Source organism: Balaenoptera physalus (genome assembly GCF_965194825.1).
Source record: "Balaenoptera physalus genome assembly, chromosome: 15".
Lineage (NCBI taxonomy): Eukaryota > Metazoa > Chordata > Mammalia > Artiodactyla > Balaenopteridae > Balaenoptera > Balaenoptera physalus.
In genome coordinates, this window is record NC_138894.1 from 77,815,204 (window position 1) to 77,831,456 (window position 16,253).

The 16,253-nt window shown below is 42.2% G+C and overlaps 1 protein-coding gene across 4 annotated transcripts in view; it reads left to right on the top strand.

The window, feature by feature from the left end:
• Positions 1–16,253, top strand: part of LOC309644125 (uncharacterized protein) — a 42,171-nt gene that overhangs the window by 4,843 nt on the left and 21,075 nt on the right. For 2 of the 4 annotated variants that reach the window (XR_014254259.1, XR_014254260.1), the window contains one exon: positions 1,364–13,029. The exons of the other annotated variants lie outside the window; for them this stretch is intronic. The gene's annotated coding sequence lies outside the window, so the exon portion shown is untranslated. Of the gene's footprint in view, positions 1–1,363; positions 13,030–16,253 lie in introns of those variants that run through there. 4 annotated transcript variants of the gene reach the window in all.

Consider the following 16,253-nt stretch of genomic DNA (forward strand, 5'->3'; position numbering starts at 1 on the left):
CGCGCACCACAACAAAGAGTAGCCCCCGCTCACTGCAACTTGAGAAAGCCCACAGGCAGCAACGAAGACCCAACGCAGCCAAAAATAAATAAAAATTAAAAAAAAACCAACCGTGCTACTGACTAGCTCTGTGATTCATTTAACCTCACTAAGCCTCATACATCAAAAGAATATAGTACCTCATGAAACTTTTAAAAATTAAATAAGATAATGCAAGTAAATGTACTTTATATAGTGTAAAACACTATGCAAATATAAATGATTACTATTATTACTAAGAGGAGCAATGAATTGCACCATAAGGAAAAAGAAAGCAGAAAATTACAAGTAAATTTAGAATACTTATAAATGATCAAAGCAACAAGCCATCCTGGACAAAAAATGGTGCCAAAGGAAGTTGAACTAAGAACAGGAATAGGTCAGAAGGAGAAATGAAAGATTAAAACTGGGAGAAACAAGAATTGGAACTGACAAGCTGTGAGCATTGGCAAAGTGAGGAAAGAGGTCTGCTCAAGGAAAGACTTGGAACCCCAATGGAACAGAAACTTAGATATCTCTCCAGAAAAATGTATCTCAAGCATCAAGACCTAGAGGATTCATCCGACTTAAAAAGACAATGACAAGCGGGGAATGCTTTGACCCTTTGCCAAGACAAGAAGTATGAAGCTACACTTAACATAAATTCATAGACTCATGGCATGGTATGATGGAGTCACAATGATCTGATTTTTTTTTTTTTAATTATTTTTGGCTGTGTTGGGTCTTCGTTGCTGCATACGGGCTTTCTCTAGTTGCGGTGAGCAGGGGCTACTCTTAAGTTGCGGTGTGTGGGCATCTCATTGTGGTGGCTTCTCTTGTTGCGGAGCATGGGCTCTAGGCACGCGGGCTTCAGTAGTTGTGGCACGTAGGCTCAGTAGTTGTGGCACACGGGCTTAGTTGCTCCGCGGCATGTGGGGTCTTCCCGGACCAGGGCTTGAACCCATGTCCCCTGCATTGGGAAGTGGACTCTTAACCACTGCAGCACCACTGAAGTCCCCACAGTGATCTGATCTTGAATCGTTGTTCCGTCTCATTTTAGCTGGGTCATCTTAGACCATTTCTTAGCATTCCAAAAGTCAGTTTCCTCATCTGGAAACTGAGGTTATCAGTAGCTACCAAATTCAAGCTATTGTAAAGATTAAACTAATCTATGCAAAGAACCTGGCAGGAGAACAAGTGGTTCATTAAATACTGATTCTCTTCCCCCATAAAATGTAAACCATCTAAGGAAGCACTGTTGTATCTCCTATAATACCCAGCCCAGTATCTTGCATGTAATAGGGGCTCAATAAATATTAATTAGGTTGAATTGTGTCTGCATTAGAAGAAAGCTTGGAAGTCATCTAAACTGATTTCTGCTCTGTGAAGAAATGCCAAAACCAACCTATGGCCTGTCCAGCCTCTGTGTGAACACTGCCAGTGAGGTTGCTGACGCCAAGAAGGCTGATTGCAGGGCTGGATGTTTCTGACAGAAGAGTGTTCCACATACTGAGTCTAAGTGTGCCTCCATGTCATATCATCAATTTGTTTTAATTCTGTCCTCTGGAGCAACACAGAATAAACCTTCCCCTATATTCACTTGACAACTCTTCAACTATTTAAAGATAGCATTGGTATTTTCCTCTAAACTGCTCCAAACTAACCCTCTTCAAATAAGATGACCCTCAGATAACTGTTAGTGCCACCATTTCTGATTTGCACATGTCCCTTTTCGAATGTGGCATCCATAATTGAACACTGTGCTTGAGTTGATAACGTAACCCTGTGAAAATGCCCAGATCAGGCTACCTTATTATAGTAGTAAGGGCCAGTTGGGATACTCTGTAAGGCTGAGGTGGTTTGGTACCTGACTGAGAAGAAACTGCCTTCCCGGGGAATTCCCTGGTGGTCCAGTGGTTAGGACTCCTCACTTTCACTGCCTGCGTTCAGTCTCTGGTGGGGGAGCTAAGATCCCACAAGCTGCAAGGTGCGGCCAAAAAAAAAAAGAAAAAAGGAACTGCCTTCCAGATCAACCTTGCATTGTAACCATTAAGTTACTAAAGCCATTCAATAAATTATCATATAAATTACATTTTACATATACAAATCTAAAATAGACAAAGGAGAGGAACAGGCAATTCACAGATGTAAGAGAAGAATATATTAAAAAAAGTTCAAATTTGCTTGTAATCAGAGAAATTCAAATTAAAACAACAAGGTAAAATTTTCTGCCCATCAGAATGGCAAAAATTAGAAAGATGGATAATACCAAGTGTTGGTGAGGATGTAGAGAGACAAGAACTCTCATGTATAGCTGATGTGAGTGCAATTTGGTCCAGCCATTCTGGAAAGCAATCAAGCAATATTTACTAAATGATATACATGCCTGTGATTCAACAATACCACTCTTGGGTGTGTCCAAGAGAAAGTCTCACATAGATTCATCACCGCTTTCTCTGTGGCAGCTAGATGTTGGAATCAATCTAAGTGTCTTTTGCTAGGGGGATGAGTAAATAAAACATTGTGGATGCAAATTGAGTTAGTCCAGATGATAAAGAGTCGGCTTGGGTTTGAAAATTGGCTAATATGACAACTCAGACCCAAGTCAAGTTTGTTATCACTTCAGTTTACTAATAAATTAGCAAACTTGCAAAGAACAATGCCTTCCTAGTTCCTCACAGAAACATGCCCCAATTCTGGTGATCAGAGCAGGCTTTTCAGAGGGAGAAAACTTGTCTAATGAGTTCAGTCAGGACTAAGTTTTTATAAGATTAGGCTTGGGGAGGGGCTGAGTCAGCATTCAAGGGTCTACCATCTACCATGTAAGAAAACTCCTGTTGGGGACTTCCCTGGTGGTCCAGTGGTTAAGACTCCGTGCTCCCAATGCAGGGGGCCTGGGTTCGATCCCTGGTCGGGGAGCTAGATCCCGCATGTCACAACTAAGGCCCCGCATGCCACAACTAAGAGCCCGCATGCTGCAACAAAGATCCAGCATGCCTCAAGTAAGACCTGGCGCAGCCAAATAAATAAATACATATATACACAAATATTTTTTTTTAAATAATACTTTAAAAGAAAAGAAAATTCCTGTCATACTATTGGGCCTGTAGCAGGCCTGCCCATGGCCTACCCCACATGCTATTGAATACCTTATAGCAATATTAAACTACTAACTAGCTACACATTCAGCAACATAGAAAACTGAAACAAAGGAAACAAACTGATTTATAGTACAATGCCATTCATGTAAATTAAAAACATGCAAAACTATATTTTATGAAGTTTCATAGGTATTTAATAACACCCATCCAACATTAGAGAGGGAACCTGTGGAGGGAGAGGACATTGAGAAGGGAAGAAGGGAAAAATATAAAATGAGATAAAACAAGAGGGGGAATTCCCTGGAGGCCCAGTGGTTAGGATTCAGCGCTTTCACTGCCATGGCCCAGGTTCAATCCCTGGTTGGGGAACTAAGATCCCACAAGCCGCATGGAACAGCCAAAAAATAAATTAATAATAGATAAATTAAAAATGTCTCTTCAGATCATTTCATGTCAGAAAATGTCTTTTCAGACATTTTTTCAAAGAAGACATACAAATGGCCAACAAGTATGTGAAAAGATGCTCAACATCATTAGTCATTAAGAAATGCAAATTTAAACCACAGTGAGATACTACTTCACATCCACTAGGATAGATATAATAATAAAGGGAAAATAACAAGTGTTGACAAGGATGTGGAGAAATTGGAACTCTTATGCATTGCTGGTGGAAATGTTAAATAGTACAGACACTGGAAAACAGTTTAGCAGTTCCTTAGTAAATTAACATAAAGTTACCATATGACCTCAATTTCATTCCTGGGTGTACACCCAAAAGAAGTGAAAACAGGTGTTCAACAAAAACTTGTACATAAATGTTCTTAGCAGGACTATTCACAATAGCTAAAAGGTGGAAACAACACAAATGTCCATTAACTGACAAATGGATAAACAAAATATTATTTGAAAAAAGTACTGATACATGCTACAACACAGATGAACCGTAACATTACACTACACGAAAGAAGCCAGTCACAAAAGGCCATATTATATGATTCATAAGTATGAAAATATTTTATTTTCACATGTATGAAAAGGAATAAAGTGTGATTCCATTTACATGAAATATCCAGAATATGCAATTTCACAGAAACACAAAGCAGATTAATGGTTGCTGGGGGAAATGGGAGCAGCTGCTTAGTGGGCATGGATTTCTTTTTGCGGTGATAAAAATGTTCTGGAAATAAATGGTGGTGATGTTTGCACAGCAAAAAAAAATAATAATAATAATAATAAATAAGGACTTTTAAAAAAGTGAGGAAGGGATTAACATTGTACATGGAGATAGAGGAAACTGATATTGATACTCCTTATAGATATCAGAATAATAGTAAAGTGAGGGGAAAAAGCCCTAAATATTTGGTTTGGTTTGATAAAAAGAACACAGATTCTGGCTGTTTGCTTTTATGCCTAACTGACACATAGCATAACAATAGTTATGCAGATTTTAAAATTTGTGGCAGATTGATTTGATCACATTTATTTGATCACGGAAGCTCAGACTTCATGGAATTGCCTGTTCACAAAGCTTGTACTCTGCTCTCAGCTGTCCCTTGTCAGCCCTTGCCCAGTCCTGTCTGGTCCCAGCTTTTCAGACTAAGCACCCAGTTATTTGCAGGCTGCCCCACCTCTTTGCCAGAGCCAGAGAGAGGGTAGAAGCGCAGGGTATCAAAAGCCCTCATGCTACATACCAATTGAATTAGACACTGCCAAGATAATATCTGAGCTCAGCCATCTCTTTTGTCCAAAATACCCCCAGGAGGAAGCGAGGCTCTCTCCCATGTAGCTTGTGCATCCAGCATTCCACTACCCTTTGCCCTACCTCAGGGCTATGGTGTCCCTGACAGCCACATGGAGATCCTGTTTCTTTGCCTTGTTCTTACCAGTGCCAGTCTGCCACCCCTCACCCACATTCACACTCCCTTCCTTGTGTAATGGACATTTGACAGGTCTTTGGCTGCTCAGCCTTGAACCCCCTTCTTTGACTAAGAAACTCTCCACCGTGAGTTTTCAGTACGCAGAGCCCTCCTCCCACTACCTTCTCCTCCCCAGCACCCACCCCCACTGCACCCCGAAACACACACCTAGGCTGTGGGGACATGAGTGGGGCTCTACCAGTCTCAAGCGCCAGCCCAGAACCTTGACACAGGGGCTTAGGACACAAAGAAGCAGGCGCAGTGGGGTGTGTACTGAGAAGGCAGTGGGGTACAGCAGGAGCACCTGGTTTCCAGGGCACCTGTGGGCCCCAGAGCTAGGTGTATCCCCCGTCCGGTGCTGGCCCTGCTGCCGGCTGCAGAATCTCTTTAGTGTCTGGAGAGGGCAGTGATGACCTCATTGTCTGGCCTCAACAGACTGCATGTGTGGCCTGTTTCTGCGCCCCAATTCCTTAGCCTGGTTCTCCAGCCTCCCCAGTAATTCTGAGAGCTTCCCAATAGCCCTTCAGTAAATTTATTTTCTGCTTCTATTTGCCAAAGTCAGTCTGTGCTGCAACCAAGATTCCTGATGGACACACTTGTTTCTGGTAGAACTCCTAGGGTGACTCCAACTTTGCCTGATATTCTCACCATGTCCACTTTCTCTTTCCTATCTTCTGCTGCCCTTGCCACTTGGACCTGCTCAGAATTTGCCCCTGTCTGCTGGTCTCTCTCCCAAGGCTGCTGTACTTTTTTTTTTTCTGGCTACACAGCACAGCTTGTGGGATCTTAGTTCCCCGACCAGGGATTGAGCCCCAGCCCTCAGCAGTGAAAGCACAGAGTCCTAACCACTGGGCCTCCAGGGAATTCCCAGGCTGCTGTACTTTTGATCCCTCTTTCCTATGTCTCCACTGCCTTCCTCCAGCTCCCTCCCTAGGGTTCAAGCACCCTGTGCTCCCAGCCCATCCTGAGGCCTGGATAGCTGGGCAGTCATCCTAACCCTTTTGTGATGTCAGCACTGGACCTAGTACTGACCAGGGGAGAGAGTCCTCAGATAGAAGGAAGGGTCACCAAGAGGAAAGAAGGGCACAGGCAGAGAGATGGGAGGGTAGCAGAGACATTTCCTATTTTTATATTTTAAATCTAATACTATAAATTGTCACTTACTGAGTTCCTACATTGTGCTGGCCCTTTACATGCATGACCTCACATTAATACTCTGAGGTGGGGATTATTATAATCCCCATTTTCAAATGAGGAAACAAAAGTTTAAAGGAATAAAGAGGGATGGAATGAGATGATGCCTGGGATCTCCTCTAAAATAATTGGAGGGAGGTAGATGAGTAGGATGTGGATGAGACAAGTTGCCCATGGGTCGATAATTGTTCAAGCTGGATAACAGGTATAAGGAAATTCACACTGTCAAGCTGGATAACAGGTATATGGAAATTCATACTGTTATGTCTAACTTGTATATATTTGAATTTTTCCATAATTAAAAGTATGTTTTGTTTTAAGTTAAGAAACTTGATCAAAGTCATACAAATAATAAGTGATAAAGTTGGGTTTTGATCCCAGGCCCTCCTGACTTCAGCACCTGCTCTCTTAACCTCTGCACTGGATTCCTGGCCAGGTACCTAAAAAGATCTAAGGGGAACAGATTAGTGATTTTCAAAGGATTCAGAGGGAATTCAGAAGACTCGACTAATTTCTGCTCCTGTTCTCTAGGTACATTAAAGCAAGAATCAACAGGGTATGGTCAGGTTATTAATTCCCCACGCCTACAGCTTATTATAAAGAAGATGCCCCCGTTTTCTCTGCCTGCTTCTGAGTAGGTGCAGAAGCAGCCCATGAGAGAGCCTTTGGCAGCCAGTTTTCTAAAAACACCCAGGCAACAGCTGTCCTTGGCCGTCACCTGACTTGCCAGGCCCTGAGTCAGCACCACACCCCCACCGAGTCCCCCTTGCTAAGCCAGATCTGACTTGCCCTTTCCTGGCTGGGCTGAACCGGTTGGGCCAGCCGAGCCCTGCCCCATCCCAGCATCCTCTTCCGTGGGTGGCTTCTTGCTCCCTTACTCTCACCTGGGGTTCCCACCCTTGCACTGCCCCTGTCAGCTCTGAAGGGAGCTGAAGACCACCCCCGAGCTGTTGGAGATATGGACAGGGCTCAGGAATCTATCCCTGGGTAGAAAGGATGAGCTGGGCCCCAGCATCTCCCACCATCTACCAAAGATAGTTTTCCTTTGCTTGGCGACTCTGGGATTTGCTTTAGGAGAAAAGCAGAGGAAAATACAAAGACACCTCCCCTCTCCTATAGAGGAGGATTCCATGCCTAGGCTCAAACCCAGAAGAGACCAGGGCTGGGGCAACATGAAGACCAAATTCTTGGTCTGTGTTTTTGTGGAGAATGCTCATTGTCCTCTTTTTTTTTTAATTAATTTTTAAAATTCATGTATATTTGATTTACAGTGTTGTGTTAATTTCTGCTGTACAGTAAAGTGTCTCAATTGTACACATATATACATTCTTTTTTATATTCTTTTCCATTATGGTTTGTCCCAGGATATTGAATATAGTTCCCTGTGCTATACAGTAGGACCTTGTTGTTTATCCATTCTATATATGACGGTTTGCATCTGTTAACCCCAAAATCCCAGCCCATCCCTCCCCATTGTCCTCTTATTATACCCATTTCTTGGTCTAGATGTGAAGCTACAGCAAGTGCTGACATGATATATTCCCCAGGTGTTGGTGACCTGGCACCGCGACTGGAGGATCCAGACATTGACCCCATGGCTAAGTCACTAAGGTTAGCTTTTCCCCCATGTCAGCTCTATCCTTCTGGCCTCCAGGCCAGCCTGTTCTGAATCCTGGCCCTGCCACTTAGGCGTTCATGACCTTGGGCTAGTAACTGACCTCTATGAGCCTCAGTTTTTTGTTTTTTTAAAAATATTTATTTATTTGTTTATTTTTTGGCTGCATCGGGTCTTAGTTGCAGCGCATGGGCTCTTAGTTGCTGTGCATGGGCTTCTCTCTAGGTGTGGCGCCCAGGCTCCAGGGCCCATGGGCTCAGTAGTTGCGACATGCGGGCTCTCTAGTTGTGGTGCATGGGCTCTGTAGTTACGGCTCAGGCTTAGTTGCCCCGCGGCATGTGGGATCTTAGTTCCCCGACCAGGGATCGAACCTGCGTCCCCTGCATTGGAAGGTGGATTCTTTTTAAAATTTATTTATTTTATTCGTTTACTTTTGGCTGCGATGGGTTTTCGTTGCTACCTTCGCGCTTTCTCTAGTTGCGATGTGCGGGGGCTACTCTTCGCTGCGGTGCGCAGGCGTCTCATTGTAGTGGTTTCTCTTGTTGCAGAGCATGGGCTCTAGGCGCGTGGGCTTCAGTAGTTGTGGCTCACGGGCTTAGTTGCTCCGCGGCATGTGGGATCCTCCCGGACCAGGGATCGAACCCGTGTCCCCCGCATTGTCAGGCTGATTCTGAACCACTGCGCCACCAGGGAAATCCTGGAAGGTGGATTCTTAACCACTGGACCACCAGGGAAGTCCCAAGCCTCAGTTTTTATGTCTGTAAAGTAGGAATAAAATACCTACCTTGCAGGTTTATTGTGAGGGTCAGACAATGTTGTGTATGTATAGCACTTAGTAGGTGCACAACACCCATCAGTTTCCTTCACTCTACCTGGGGATTGGCTTCTGCTCAAATTGGACTGACGTCAAAGTTTTCAGGCCTGAAACCAAGTGCTTGCCCCAGCTCTTGTGCCTCAATTCTGGGTACTCAGACCTACTTTCCCATAATTCCCACATGGGCCAGTCGTTTTCTGATCATCTGCCAGCCCAGACCACACTACACCACTGTCCTGATGCCATGATTCTACATACTCTTAATTTGTTCCCTTGGCTACCACCATGCAGTCACACCTGATTATTTCTCTGTCGCCCACTAACTAATGAGCTTCTTCTTCCCTTTCTTTAGCTTCAAAACTCCTGAATGTGAATATTCCAGAAGAATGTTCCTTCTCCCAGCACCATCTCCTTGTGCACACCCAGTTTCTAAGGACCCTCTCTGCCTTGAGTCACACACCCAAATAAACAGCTAGCTCTCCCACTCCCTTCTCCCCTCGCTGCTCTCTGGCCAAAGGAAGTGTGTTTCAGCTCTCTAACCAGGATCAGGGCTTTGTCTAAGTGTGCCAGTTTTCAGTCCCTCTGACAAACTGGATTGGGAGGCACAATCAGGACAATATTCCAGGCAGGATTTGACCTGGTATGGTAGACAAGACCCACCACATCTTGTGGTGTGCGTATATACTGGGGTTAATCTAACCTAAGTATATATTGGGACTTTGGCAACTATATCATAGTGTTGACTATTTTAAGTTTGTGGCCAACTGAAAATCCTAGACCTTTATTCACGAACTGCAGGTGTCTCCAACATTTTGTACTGTTACAGCTGACTTTATAAGATTTAATTTTAGTATTACATCTATTTATCTCTACTAACTGTCATTTTGTTATCAAGATTATTTTGGTTCATTAACAAATAAATTGCAAGGTAAAAAGTGGTAGAGAGGGCAACTGGTAGAATAAAAAAGACCTAACATATCAACCAATTACAGTGTATAGACTTTGTTTAGATCCTGATTTGAACAAATAAACTGCAAAAAATACTTTTTTTAATATTTGTGAGACAATTGGAAATTTGAAAAATGGATATTTTATGATGTTAAGGAATTATTGAGTTTTCTTTTTAAGTGTGATAATAGTGTTAGAGTTTTGTTTTTAACAAATAGGATGTCTGGGATTTGCTTCAAAATAAAATGAGGGAAGGGAAGTTGGGGTAGGAGAATAGGAGAAACAACATGGGCCATAAGTTGAAAGTTGTTGAAGCTGGATGATTGGTAGATGGGGTTTATTATACTATAATGTCTAAATCTGTGAATGTTTGAAATTATCCTAAAGAAAAATTAAAAGAAAATTACTTTGAATCTTGCCTCTGTCATCGAACGTATTAACTGCTCTTAGTCCTGTAACCTCTCTCCATCTAATAAGCATGATTTCTGTATCTGTGTCTAAGTAGTTAATAAACAGGTCAACCAGGTCAGCACTAAGAGCAGATCTCTGTGACCCACCAAGATCTACTAGGTTGACTCATTCGTCAGTCCTTTTTGGAAATGGCTGATCAATGAAACATGATTCCACCTAACTCAATTATCCAGTCTTTGTTTACAAAGATATCATGAAAAACTTGTCTAGTGCCTTGCAAGAATCAAAATGCAAAATGCCAAGCATTACCCTTATCTGCCACTTTAGCAATCTATTTTTTTAAATTAAGAGTTTTGATCCATTTGTTTAAGTGAATTAATGTTAGTTCCAAGTATCCATCTTTCTTTTCCAAAACACCCAAAGGTGACTTGTTCTAAATAATCCAATTCTGAAATTGAAAGCATCAACAGTAACTCACTATAGTTTGTCCCCTCCCATAATGCTGGGCCAGTACGCCTCCCTTTCCACACACATGACCCAGGCCACAACAGTCAAAGTCTAATCCTGGATTTTTGTTGGGAAACACATTTTCTTTCCCTGCTAAATTAGGTTGTAATCCCATATTCACTGGTGGCCATCCTGCCATCACTTGGGGAGAGTCTGCCTGAGAATGAAGCCAACACAGAGGAAAGCAGAGCTGAGGGATGGAAAGATGTATTACATCATTTGAGCCTCTAGATTTGGCTATGCCTAAAGCCAGCAACCCCTGTAATTTTCAGCTACATGAGCCAATACATTCTATTCTTTTCTTAAACCAGTTTAAACTGGATTTCTGTCACTTGCAAAAGAAGTCCTGACTAATAGAGTGTGTGTTGTCAGTTGAGCAATGGAATGCATAATCTAAAATCCTCCATTTTGTATAAGAACTTTTTGTATGGTCACATGGTATAGGCAACATTTAAAAAAAACACCTTTATTGAGATATCATTCATACACCACAAAATTCATCTATTAACATATACAGTTCAGTGGTTTTTAGTATAGTCAGAGTTGTACAACTATTGCCACCATCTTATTTTAGACCATCTTCATCACCCCCAAAGAAACTGTATCCATTAAGCATCACTTCCCAGCCCCAGTTCCCCCCACAACCTTCCTTTAACCCCTACCATCCACTAATCTACTTTCTGTCTCTATGAATTTGCCTATTCTGGACATTTCATATAAATAGAATCATACAATATGTGAACTTTTGTGACTGACTTCTTTCACTTAACATAATATTTTTAAGGTTTTTGCATGTTGTAGCAGATGAATAATATTTCATTCTGTGGAAATACCACATTTTGTTTATATATTCATCATTGATGTACCTTTGTGTTGTTTCTACTTTTGGTTATTATGAGTTATGCTGCTGTGAACATTTACGTACAAGTTTTTGTGGGACATGTGTTTCAGTTATCTTGGGTACATACCTGGGAATGGAACGGCTGAGCCATATGGTAACTTCCTATTTAACTTTTTGAGGAATTGCCAAACTATTTTCTGAAGTAGCCACACCATTTAAATTCCTACTAGCAGCATATAAGCATTCTAGTTTCTCCACACCCTCAGCAAAACAAGTTATTTTGTCTTTCTTATTTTAGCTATGCTAATGGGTTAAGTAATATCTTACAGTGGTTTTGATTGGCGTTTCCCTAGTGATTAATGATGTTGAGCATCTTTTCATGTGCTTATTGCCATTTATGTATCTTCTTTGGAGAAATGTATATTCAAAACCTTTGCCTAGTTTTGACTTGTGTTGTCTTTTTAAATTATAAGAGTTATTTATGCAGTCTCTTATCAGATATATGACTTGCAAATATTTTCTCCTATTCTCTATGTTTTCTTTTCACTTTCTTGATGGTATCCACTGAAGCACAAACATTTTAAATTTTGATAGAGTCTAATTTACCTTTTTTTTTCCCCTCTCACTTATGCTTTTAGTATCATGTCTAAAAAAAGCATTGCCTAATACAAAGTCAAGAAGATTTACTCCTATTTTGTCTTTGAAGTGCTTTATAGTTTTGGCCCCTACATTTAAGTCTATGATCCATTTTATTTATTTATTTTTTAACATCTTTATTGGAGTATAATTGCTTTACAATGGAGTGTTATATGATCCATTTGAAGTTAATTTTTTTTAATATGGCGTGAGGTAGGGGTCCAACAGCATTCTTTTGTGTGTGGCTATCCAATTGCCCCAGAACCATTTGTTATATGCTTTCCTCCATGGATACAACATTGTTTTTGTAAACATGTTTTACTTAGAACAATATTAATGTAAATTTATATTCTCTGATCACACCCCAATTGCTTTTGTCAGCAATGTGACGTGCTGGAGATTGGGGATGAGGGTGATTTTTCTGTGGGTGATTAAACATTTGACTAGAAGATGATGAGCATGTGTACAGTGATGCCCAATGCTAGTGTGCATCATAATCACCTGGGGAAATTTTTTTTAATGGGAATTCCCAAGCCCCACCCCAACCTACTGCATCAGAATTTCCTGGGAACATTCTGTCTCTTACACATATAGAATCTCAGAACATTAGAAATGGAAGAGCCCATAGGGTCATAAATTCACCTCCTCATTTTTAAATTGATGATTGGCTTTGCTCTCACTCCCTCTAACCATCAAGGCCAGCCTGAGCACTTTGTTTGTATCCTCCCCAATACATTCAAATTCAACAATACTTATGACTAATAAGATTTTACTGAAGGCTTCATGGGAAGATGGAGAAGAGGATTACATCGCACACCACAATGAAAAACTTAATTATATCCCTCCATTTGACTAGCTAGACCTGTTCTTCTGCCCAAAGTTTTCTCCCTTGCTACCCTATTGTCAGGTCTCTTCTCTCCATCTCTCCTACTATACAACTTCATTTGAAATTCCTCCTTTTTTCCCAAACCATTCAACTATGGTCTCAAGGTTTTTTGTTTTTGTTTTTGTTTTTTTAATTATTTATTTATTTGGCTGTGCTGGGTCTTAGTTGCTGCAGGCGCGATCTTCGTTTCCGTGTGTGGGAGCTTCGTTGTGGCCTGTGGGATCCTTAGTTGCGGCATGCAGGAAATAGTTCCCTGACCAGGGATCGAATCTAGGCCCCCTGCATTGGGAGCAAGGAGTCTTAACCACTGAGGGAAGTCCCTGGTTTCAAGTTTATACACACTCAACAAAGCAATAGTACAATAGCTACCTGAAAAGCAACCGACTACTTTTCCTCAAGCATTCTCCTTGGGAAAGTGGGAGGTGTCTCAGTTCATCCCGTGGTCATAGAGCCATATCATATGATTTATCATATCATATCTCGTGAAGGCTTATTAAGAACAAGACACTGAGCTAAGTACCTCATAAAAATGACTTAATGTCATGTAGCTCATTAATGGCAAATCTGGTATAGAACTTTAATCATAAGGGTCAAAGCACAACTTCTAAGCCTCTCATATTCATAGTCTTCAATTTCTTTGGCTTCACAGCTCTGTGAGATACATGAAAAATTTCTATTATTTCACCTTTTAAAGATAGGGAAACTGAGGTCCAGTGACTGTGCAGCTCAGTTGGTGGAAAGTTTTGATCTGGGGTCTAGGATTGTTTATCTTGAGCAGGATATGTGAAATTGTGGCTGAAATCTCCCTGGGAAGCCACAATGGAAAATGTAACCAATAAGGGACACTGTGTAATCCTCAACACTGTAACATGAGGTCAGGCCTAAAGGACTGAGGCATTATTACTGATAAGGAGCACGGAGAAGGAAGAATGGGGGAGGACAGACTGTCAGTGTTTCCCCTACAGTGACAGGAAAGGGATGGCCGCGTTGGGCAAGGCAGGATCCTGTTTGGCAAGGGACGTCTGTCCCCATGTGGGAAAGCATGACTCATCGGGGTGCCACAGGTCAGTGACACAATCTCTTAAGATCTTCCAAGTCACTTTGTCCGACTCTGTATTTACCAAGCAACTCTCAGATCTACTTCTGGCTTCTAAACTACGCCTTCCCACAGAGTAAAGAATGTGCTGACTGGGGTTTCTTCAGGCCTATTGTCAATTATATTTTACAGGATGAATGAATAATGCTGTATCTGGTCTCTCCCTCATGAGTCTGGTTTAGAGAGAGTTTATTCATTCAATATTAATTCACCAAATATTTATTGAGTGCCATCCATGCAGCAGGCGTTGGTCCAAGCCCTTGTGATACAAGTCAGATAAGATCCCTATCCTCATGGAGTGCACACACTAATGAGGGGGACCACGTAACTGAAAAGCAAACAAATCAATAGATCATTTCAAACTGTGACACTCCTCACCTAGGATTACTGAATTCCTTCCCACAGGCTCAACTATACCTCAAGTTCTATAAACCTCCCCCTCCCATACTCACTTGGAAGACTTAAGAGGCTTTAGCCCCATCTCAGAGTGTTCAGCATCAAATTTCCTTTCTAGTCTGACCTGGACCGAGAGGGTGTGTTTCAGTGAGATCCATTGCCCCCCTCACTGCTGGAGGTCTAGCCCCTGGACCTCAGTGGTGTTTCCTAGGCCATGACTTGATAACCTCATCCATTTGTTCACTGAATAGATACTTTCTGCACTCCTCCTGGGCACCAATAATTTGGGGCTGGGGACTCAGAAATGAATAAGACGTGGTCCCTGCCCTTCAGTTCACAGTCCACGGGAGGAGGCACACACTAATGATTCCTGTGCTTCTCCAGTGGGTGAGGAGAGAGGGAAGAGCGGGTGCTGTCTGTCCAGAAGAGGGTCCCTAAGTCATACTGGAGAGATGGATGACCAAGGAAAGTGTCTCTGAGGAGGGGATATTTAAACTGAGGTTTTGTTTGTTTTGAAGTAACTTCTATTATTTTTTTCTTTACAAAAATAACAATTGTTGAAATTTGAGAAAATACAGAAACAAAGGGCATTTAAAGCCACCCATAAAGACACCATTGATAACAACTTGGTGGTGTGTACCTTCCAATCTCTTTGCTATTTGAACTTAGTTTTGGAGGGCAAAGATTTACCTTGACAGTGAACACAGGGAGGAGAAAATATTTGGTAAAGGCAATTGTCCTTAGGTTGCTTTATCTATTACCTGATGCCATAGATAAAGACATGAAAGTATATATATATATATATATATATATATATATATATATATATATATTTTTTTTTTTTTTTTTTGGCTGCATTGGGTCTTTGTTGCTGCATGCAGGCTTTCTCTAGTTGCAGCGAGCAGTGGCTACTCTTCATTGCGGTGCACGGGCTTCTCATCGCAGTGGCTTCTCTTGTTGCGGAGCACGGGCTGTAGGCCCGCGGGCTTCAGTAGTTGCAGCACGTAGGCTCAGTAATTGTGGCTCGCAGGCTCAGTAATTGTGGCACGTGGGCCCTACCACATGCGGGCTTCAGTAGTTGTGGCGCGTGGGCTCAGTAGTTGTGGCTTGCGGGCTCTAGAGTGCAGGCTCAGTAGTTGTGGTGCACAGGCTTAGTTGCTCTGCGGCATGTGGGATCTTCCCGGACCAGGGCTCAAACCCGTGTCCCCTGCATTGGCAGGCGGATTCTTAACCACTGTGCCACCAGGGAAGTCCAGTATATATTTATATATATCTTTTGTTCATTGAAATATTGCTGGCATCTAGCCAGCACATGACAGACAATAGTTGCTCAACATAGATTTGTTAATTAAAAGAAAAAAAGAAACAAGATGTAATGGAAAGATGAGCCTTTGAATATTAAAGCGTAAAAGGCAGTTCCTTCTTTGAGGCCCAGCATCTGCACAGTGGAAAAGAGAGGGTCCTAGGAAGGGGCCATGCTAGGCTGAGGTCTCCTGTCACTTGTTAGCAACAGTGTGAACTCTACAAAGACTGACGACTGTGCTATTCTGGGAGAGAAGGTGTCAGAAGGAAGAAGGAGCCTTCTGGGTGGTCAGGTATGAGGGACGGAGGAGGCTCCGACTGCTGTATGAGGTGGCCTGGCCGCAGGGATGTAGGTAGCCAGTAGGGGTTGCTCATCTACGCCCAGAGAGCTCCTCCTGGTACTGTGTGGAAAAGTTGGCATGGAGACTTTGAGACATGTATCATATAACTAGCATTCAGGGAGGTGTGGAAAGAAAATAGATTTGACACCTCTACCTATTGTTTCTCAGGTGACTGGGAGGGGTTCTTCCTCAGGAAGAAGGAGAGGTTTTAGTGATCTTTACGCAGGGCCA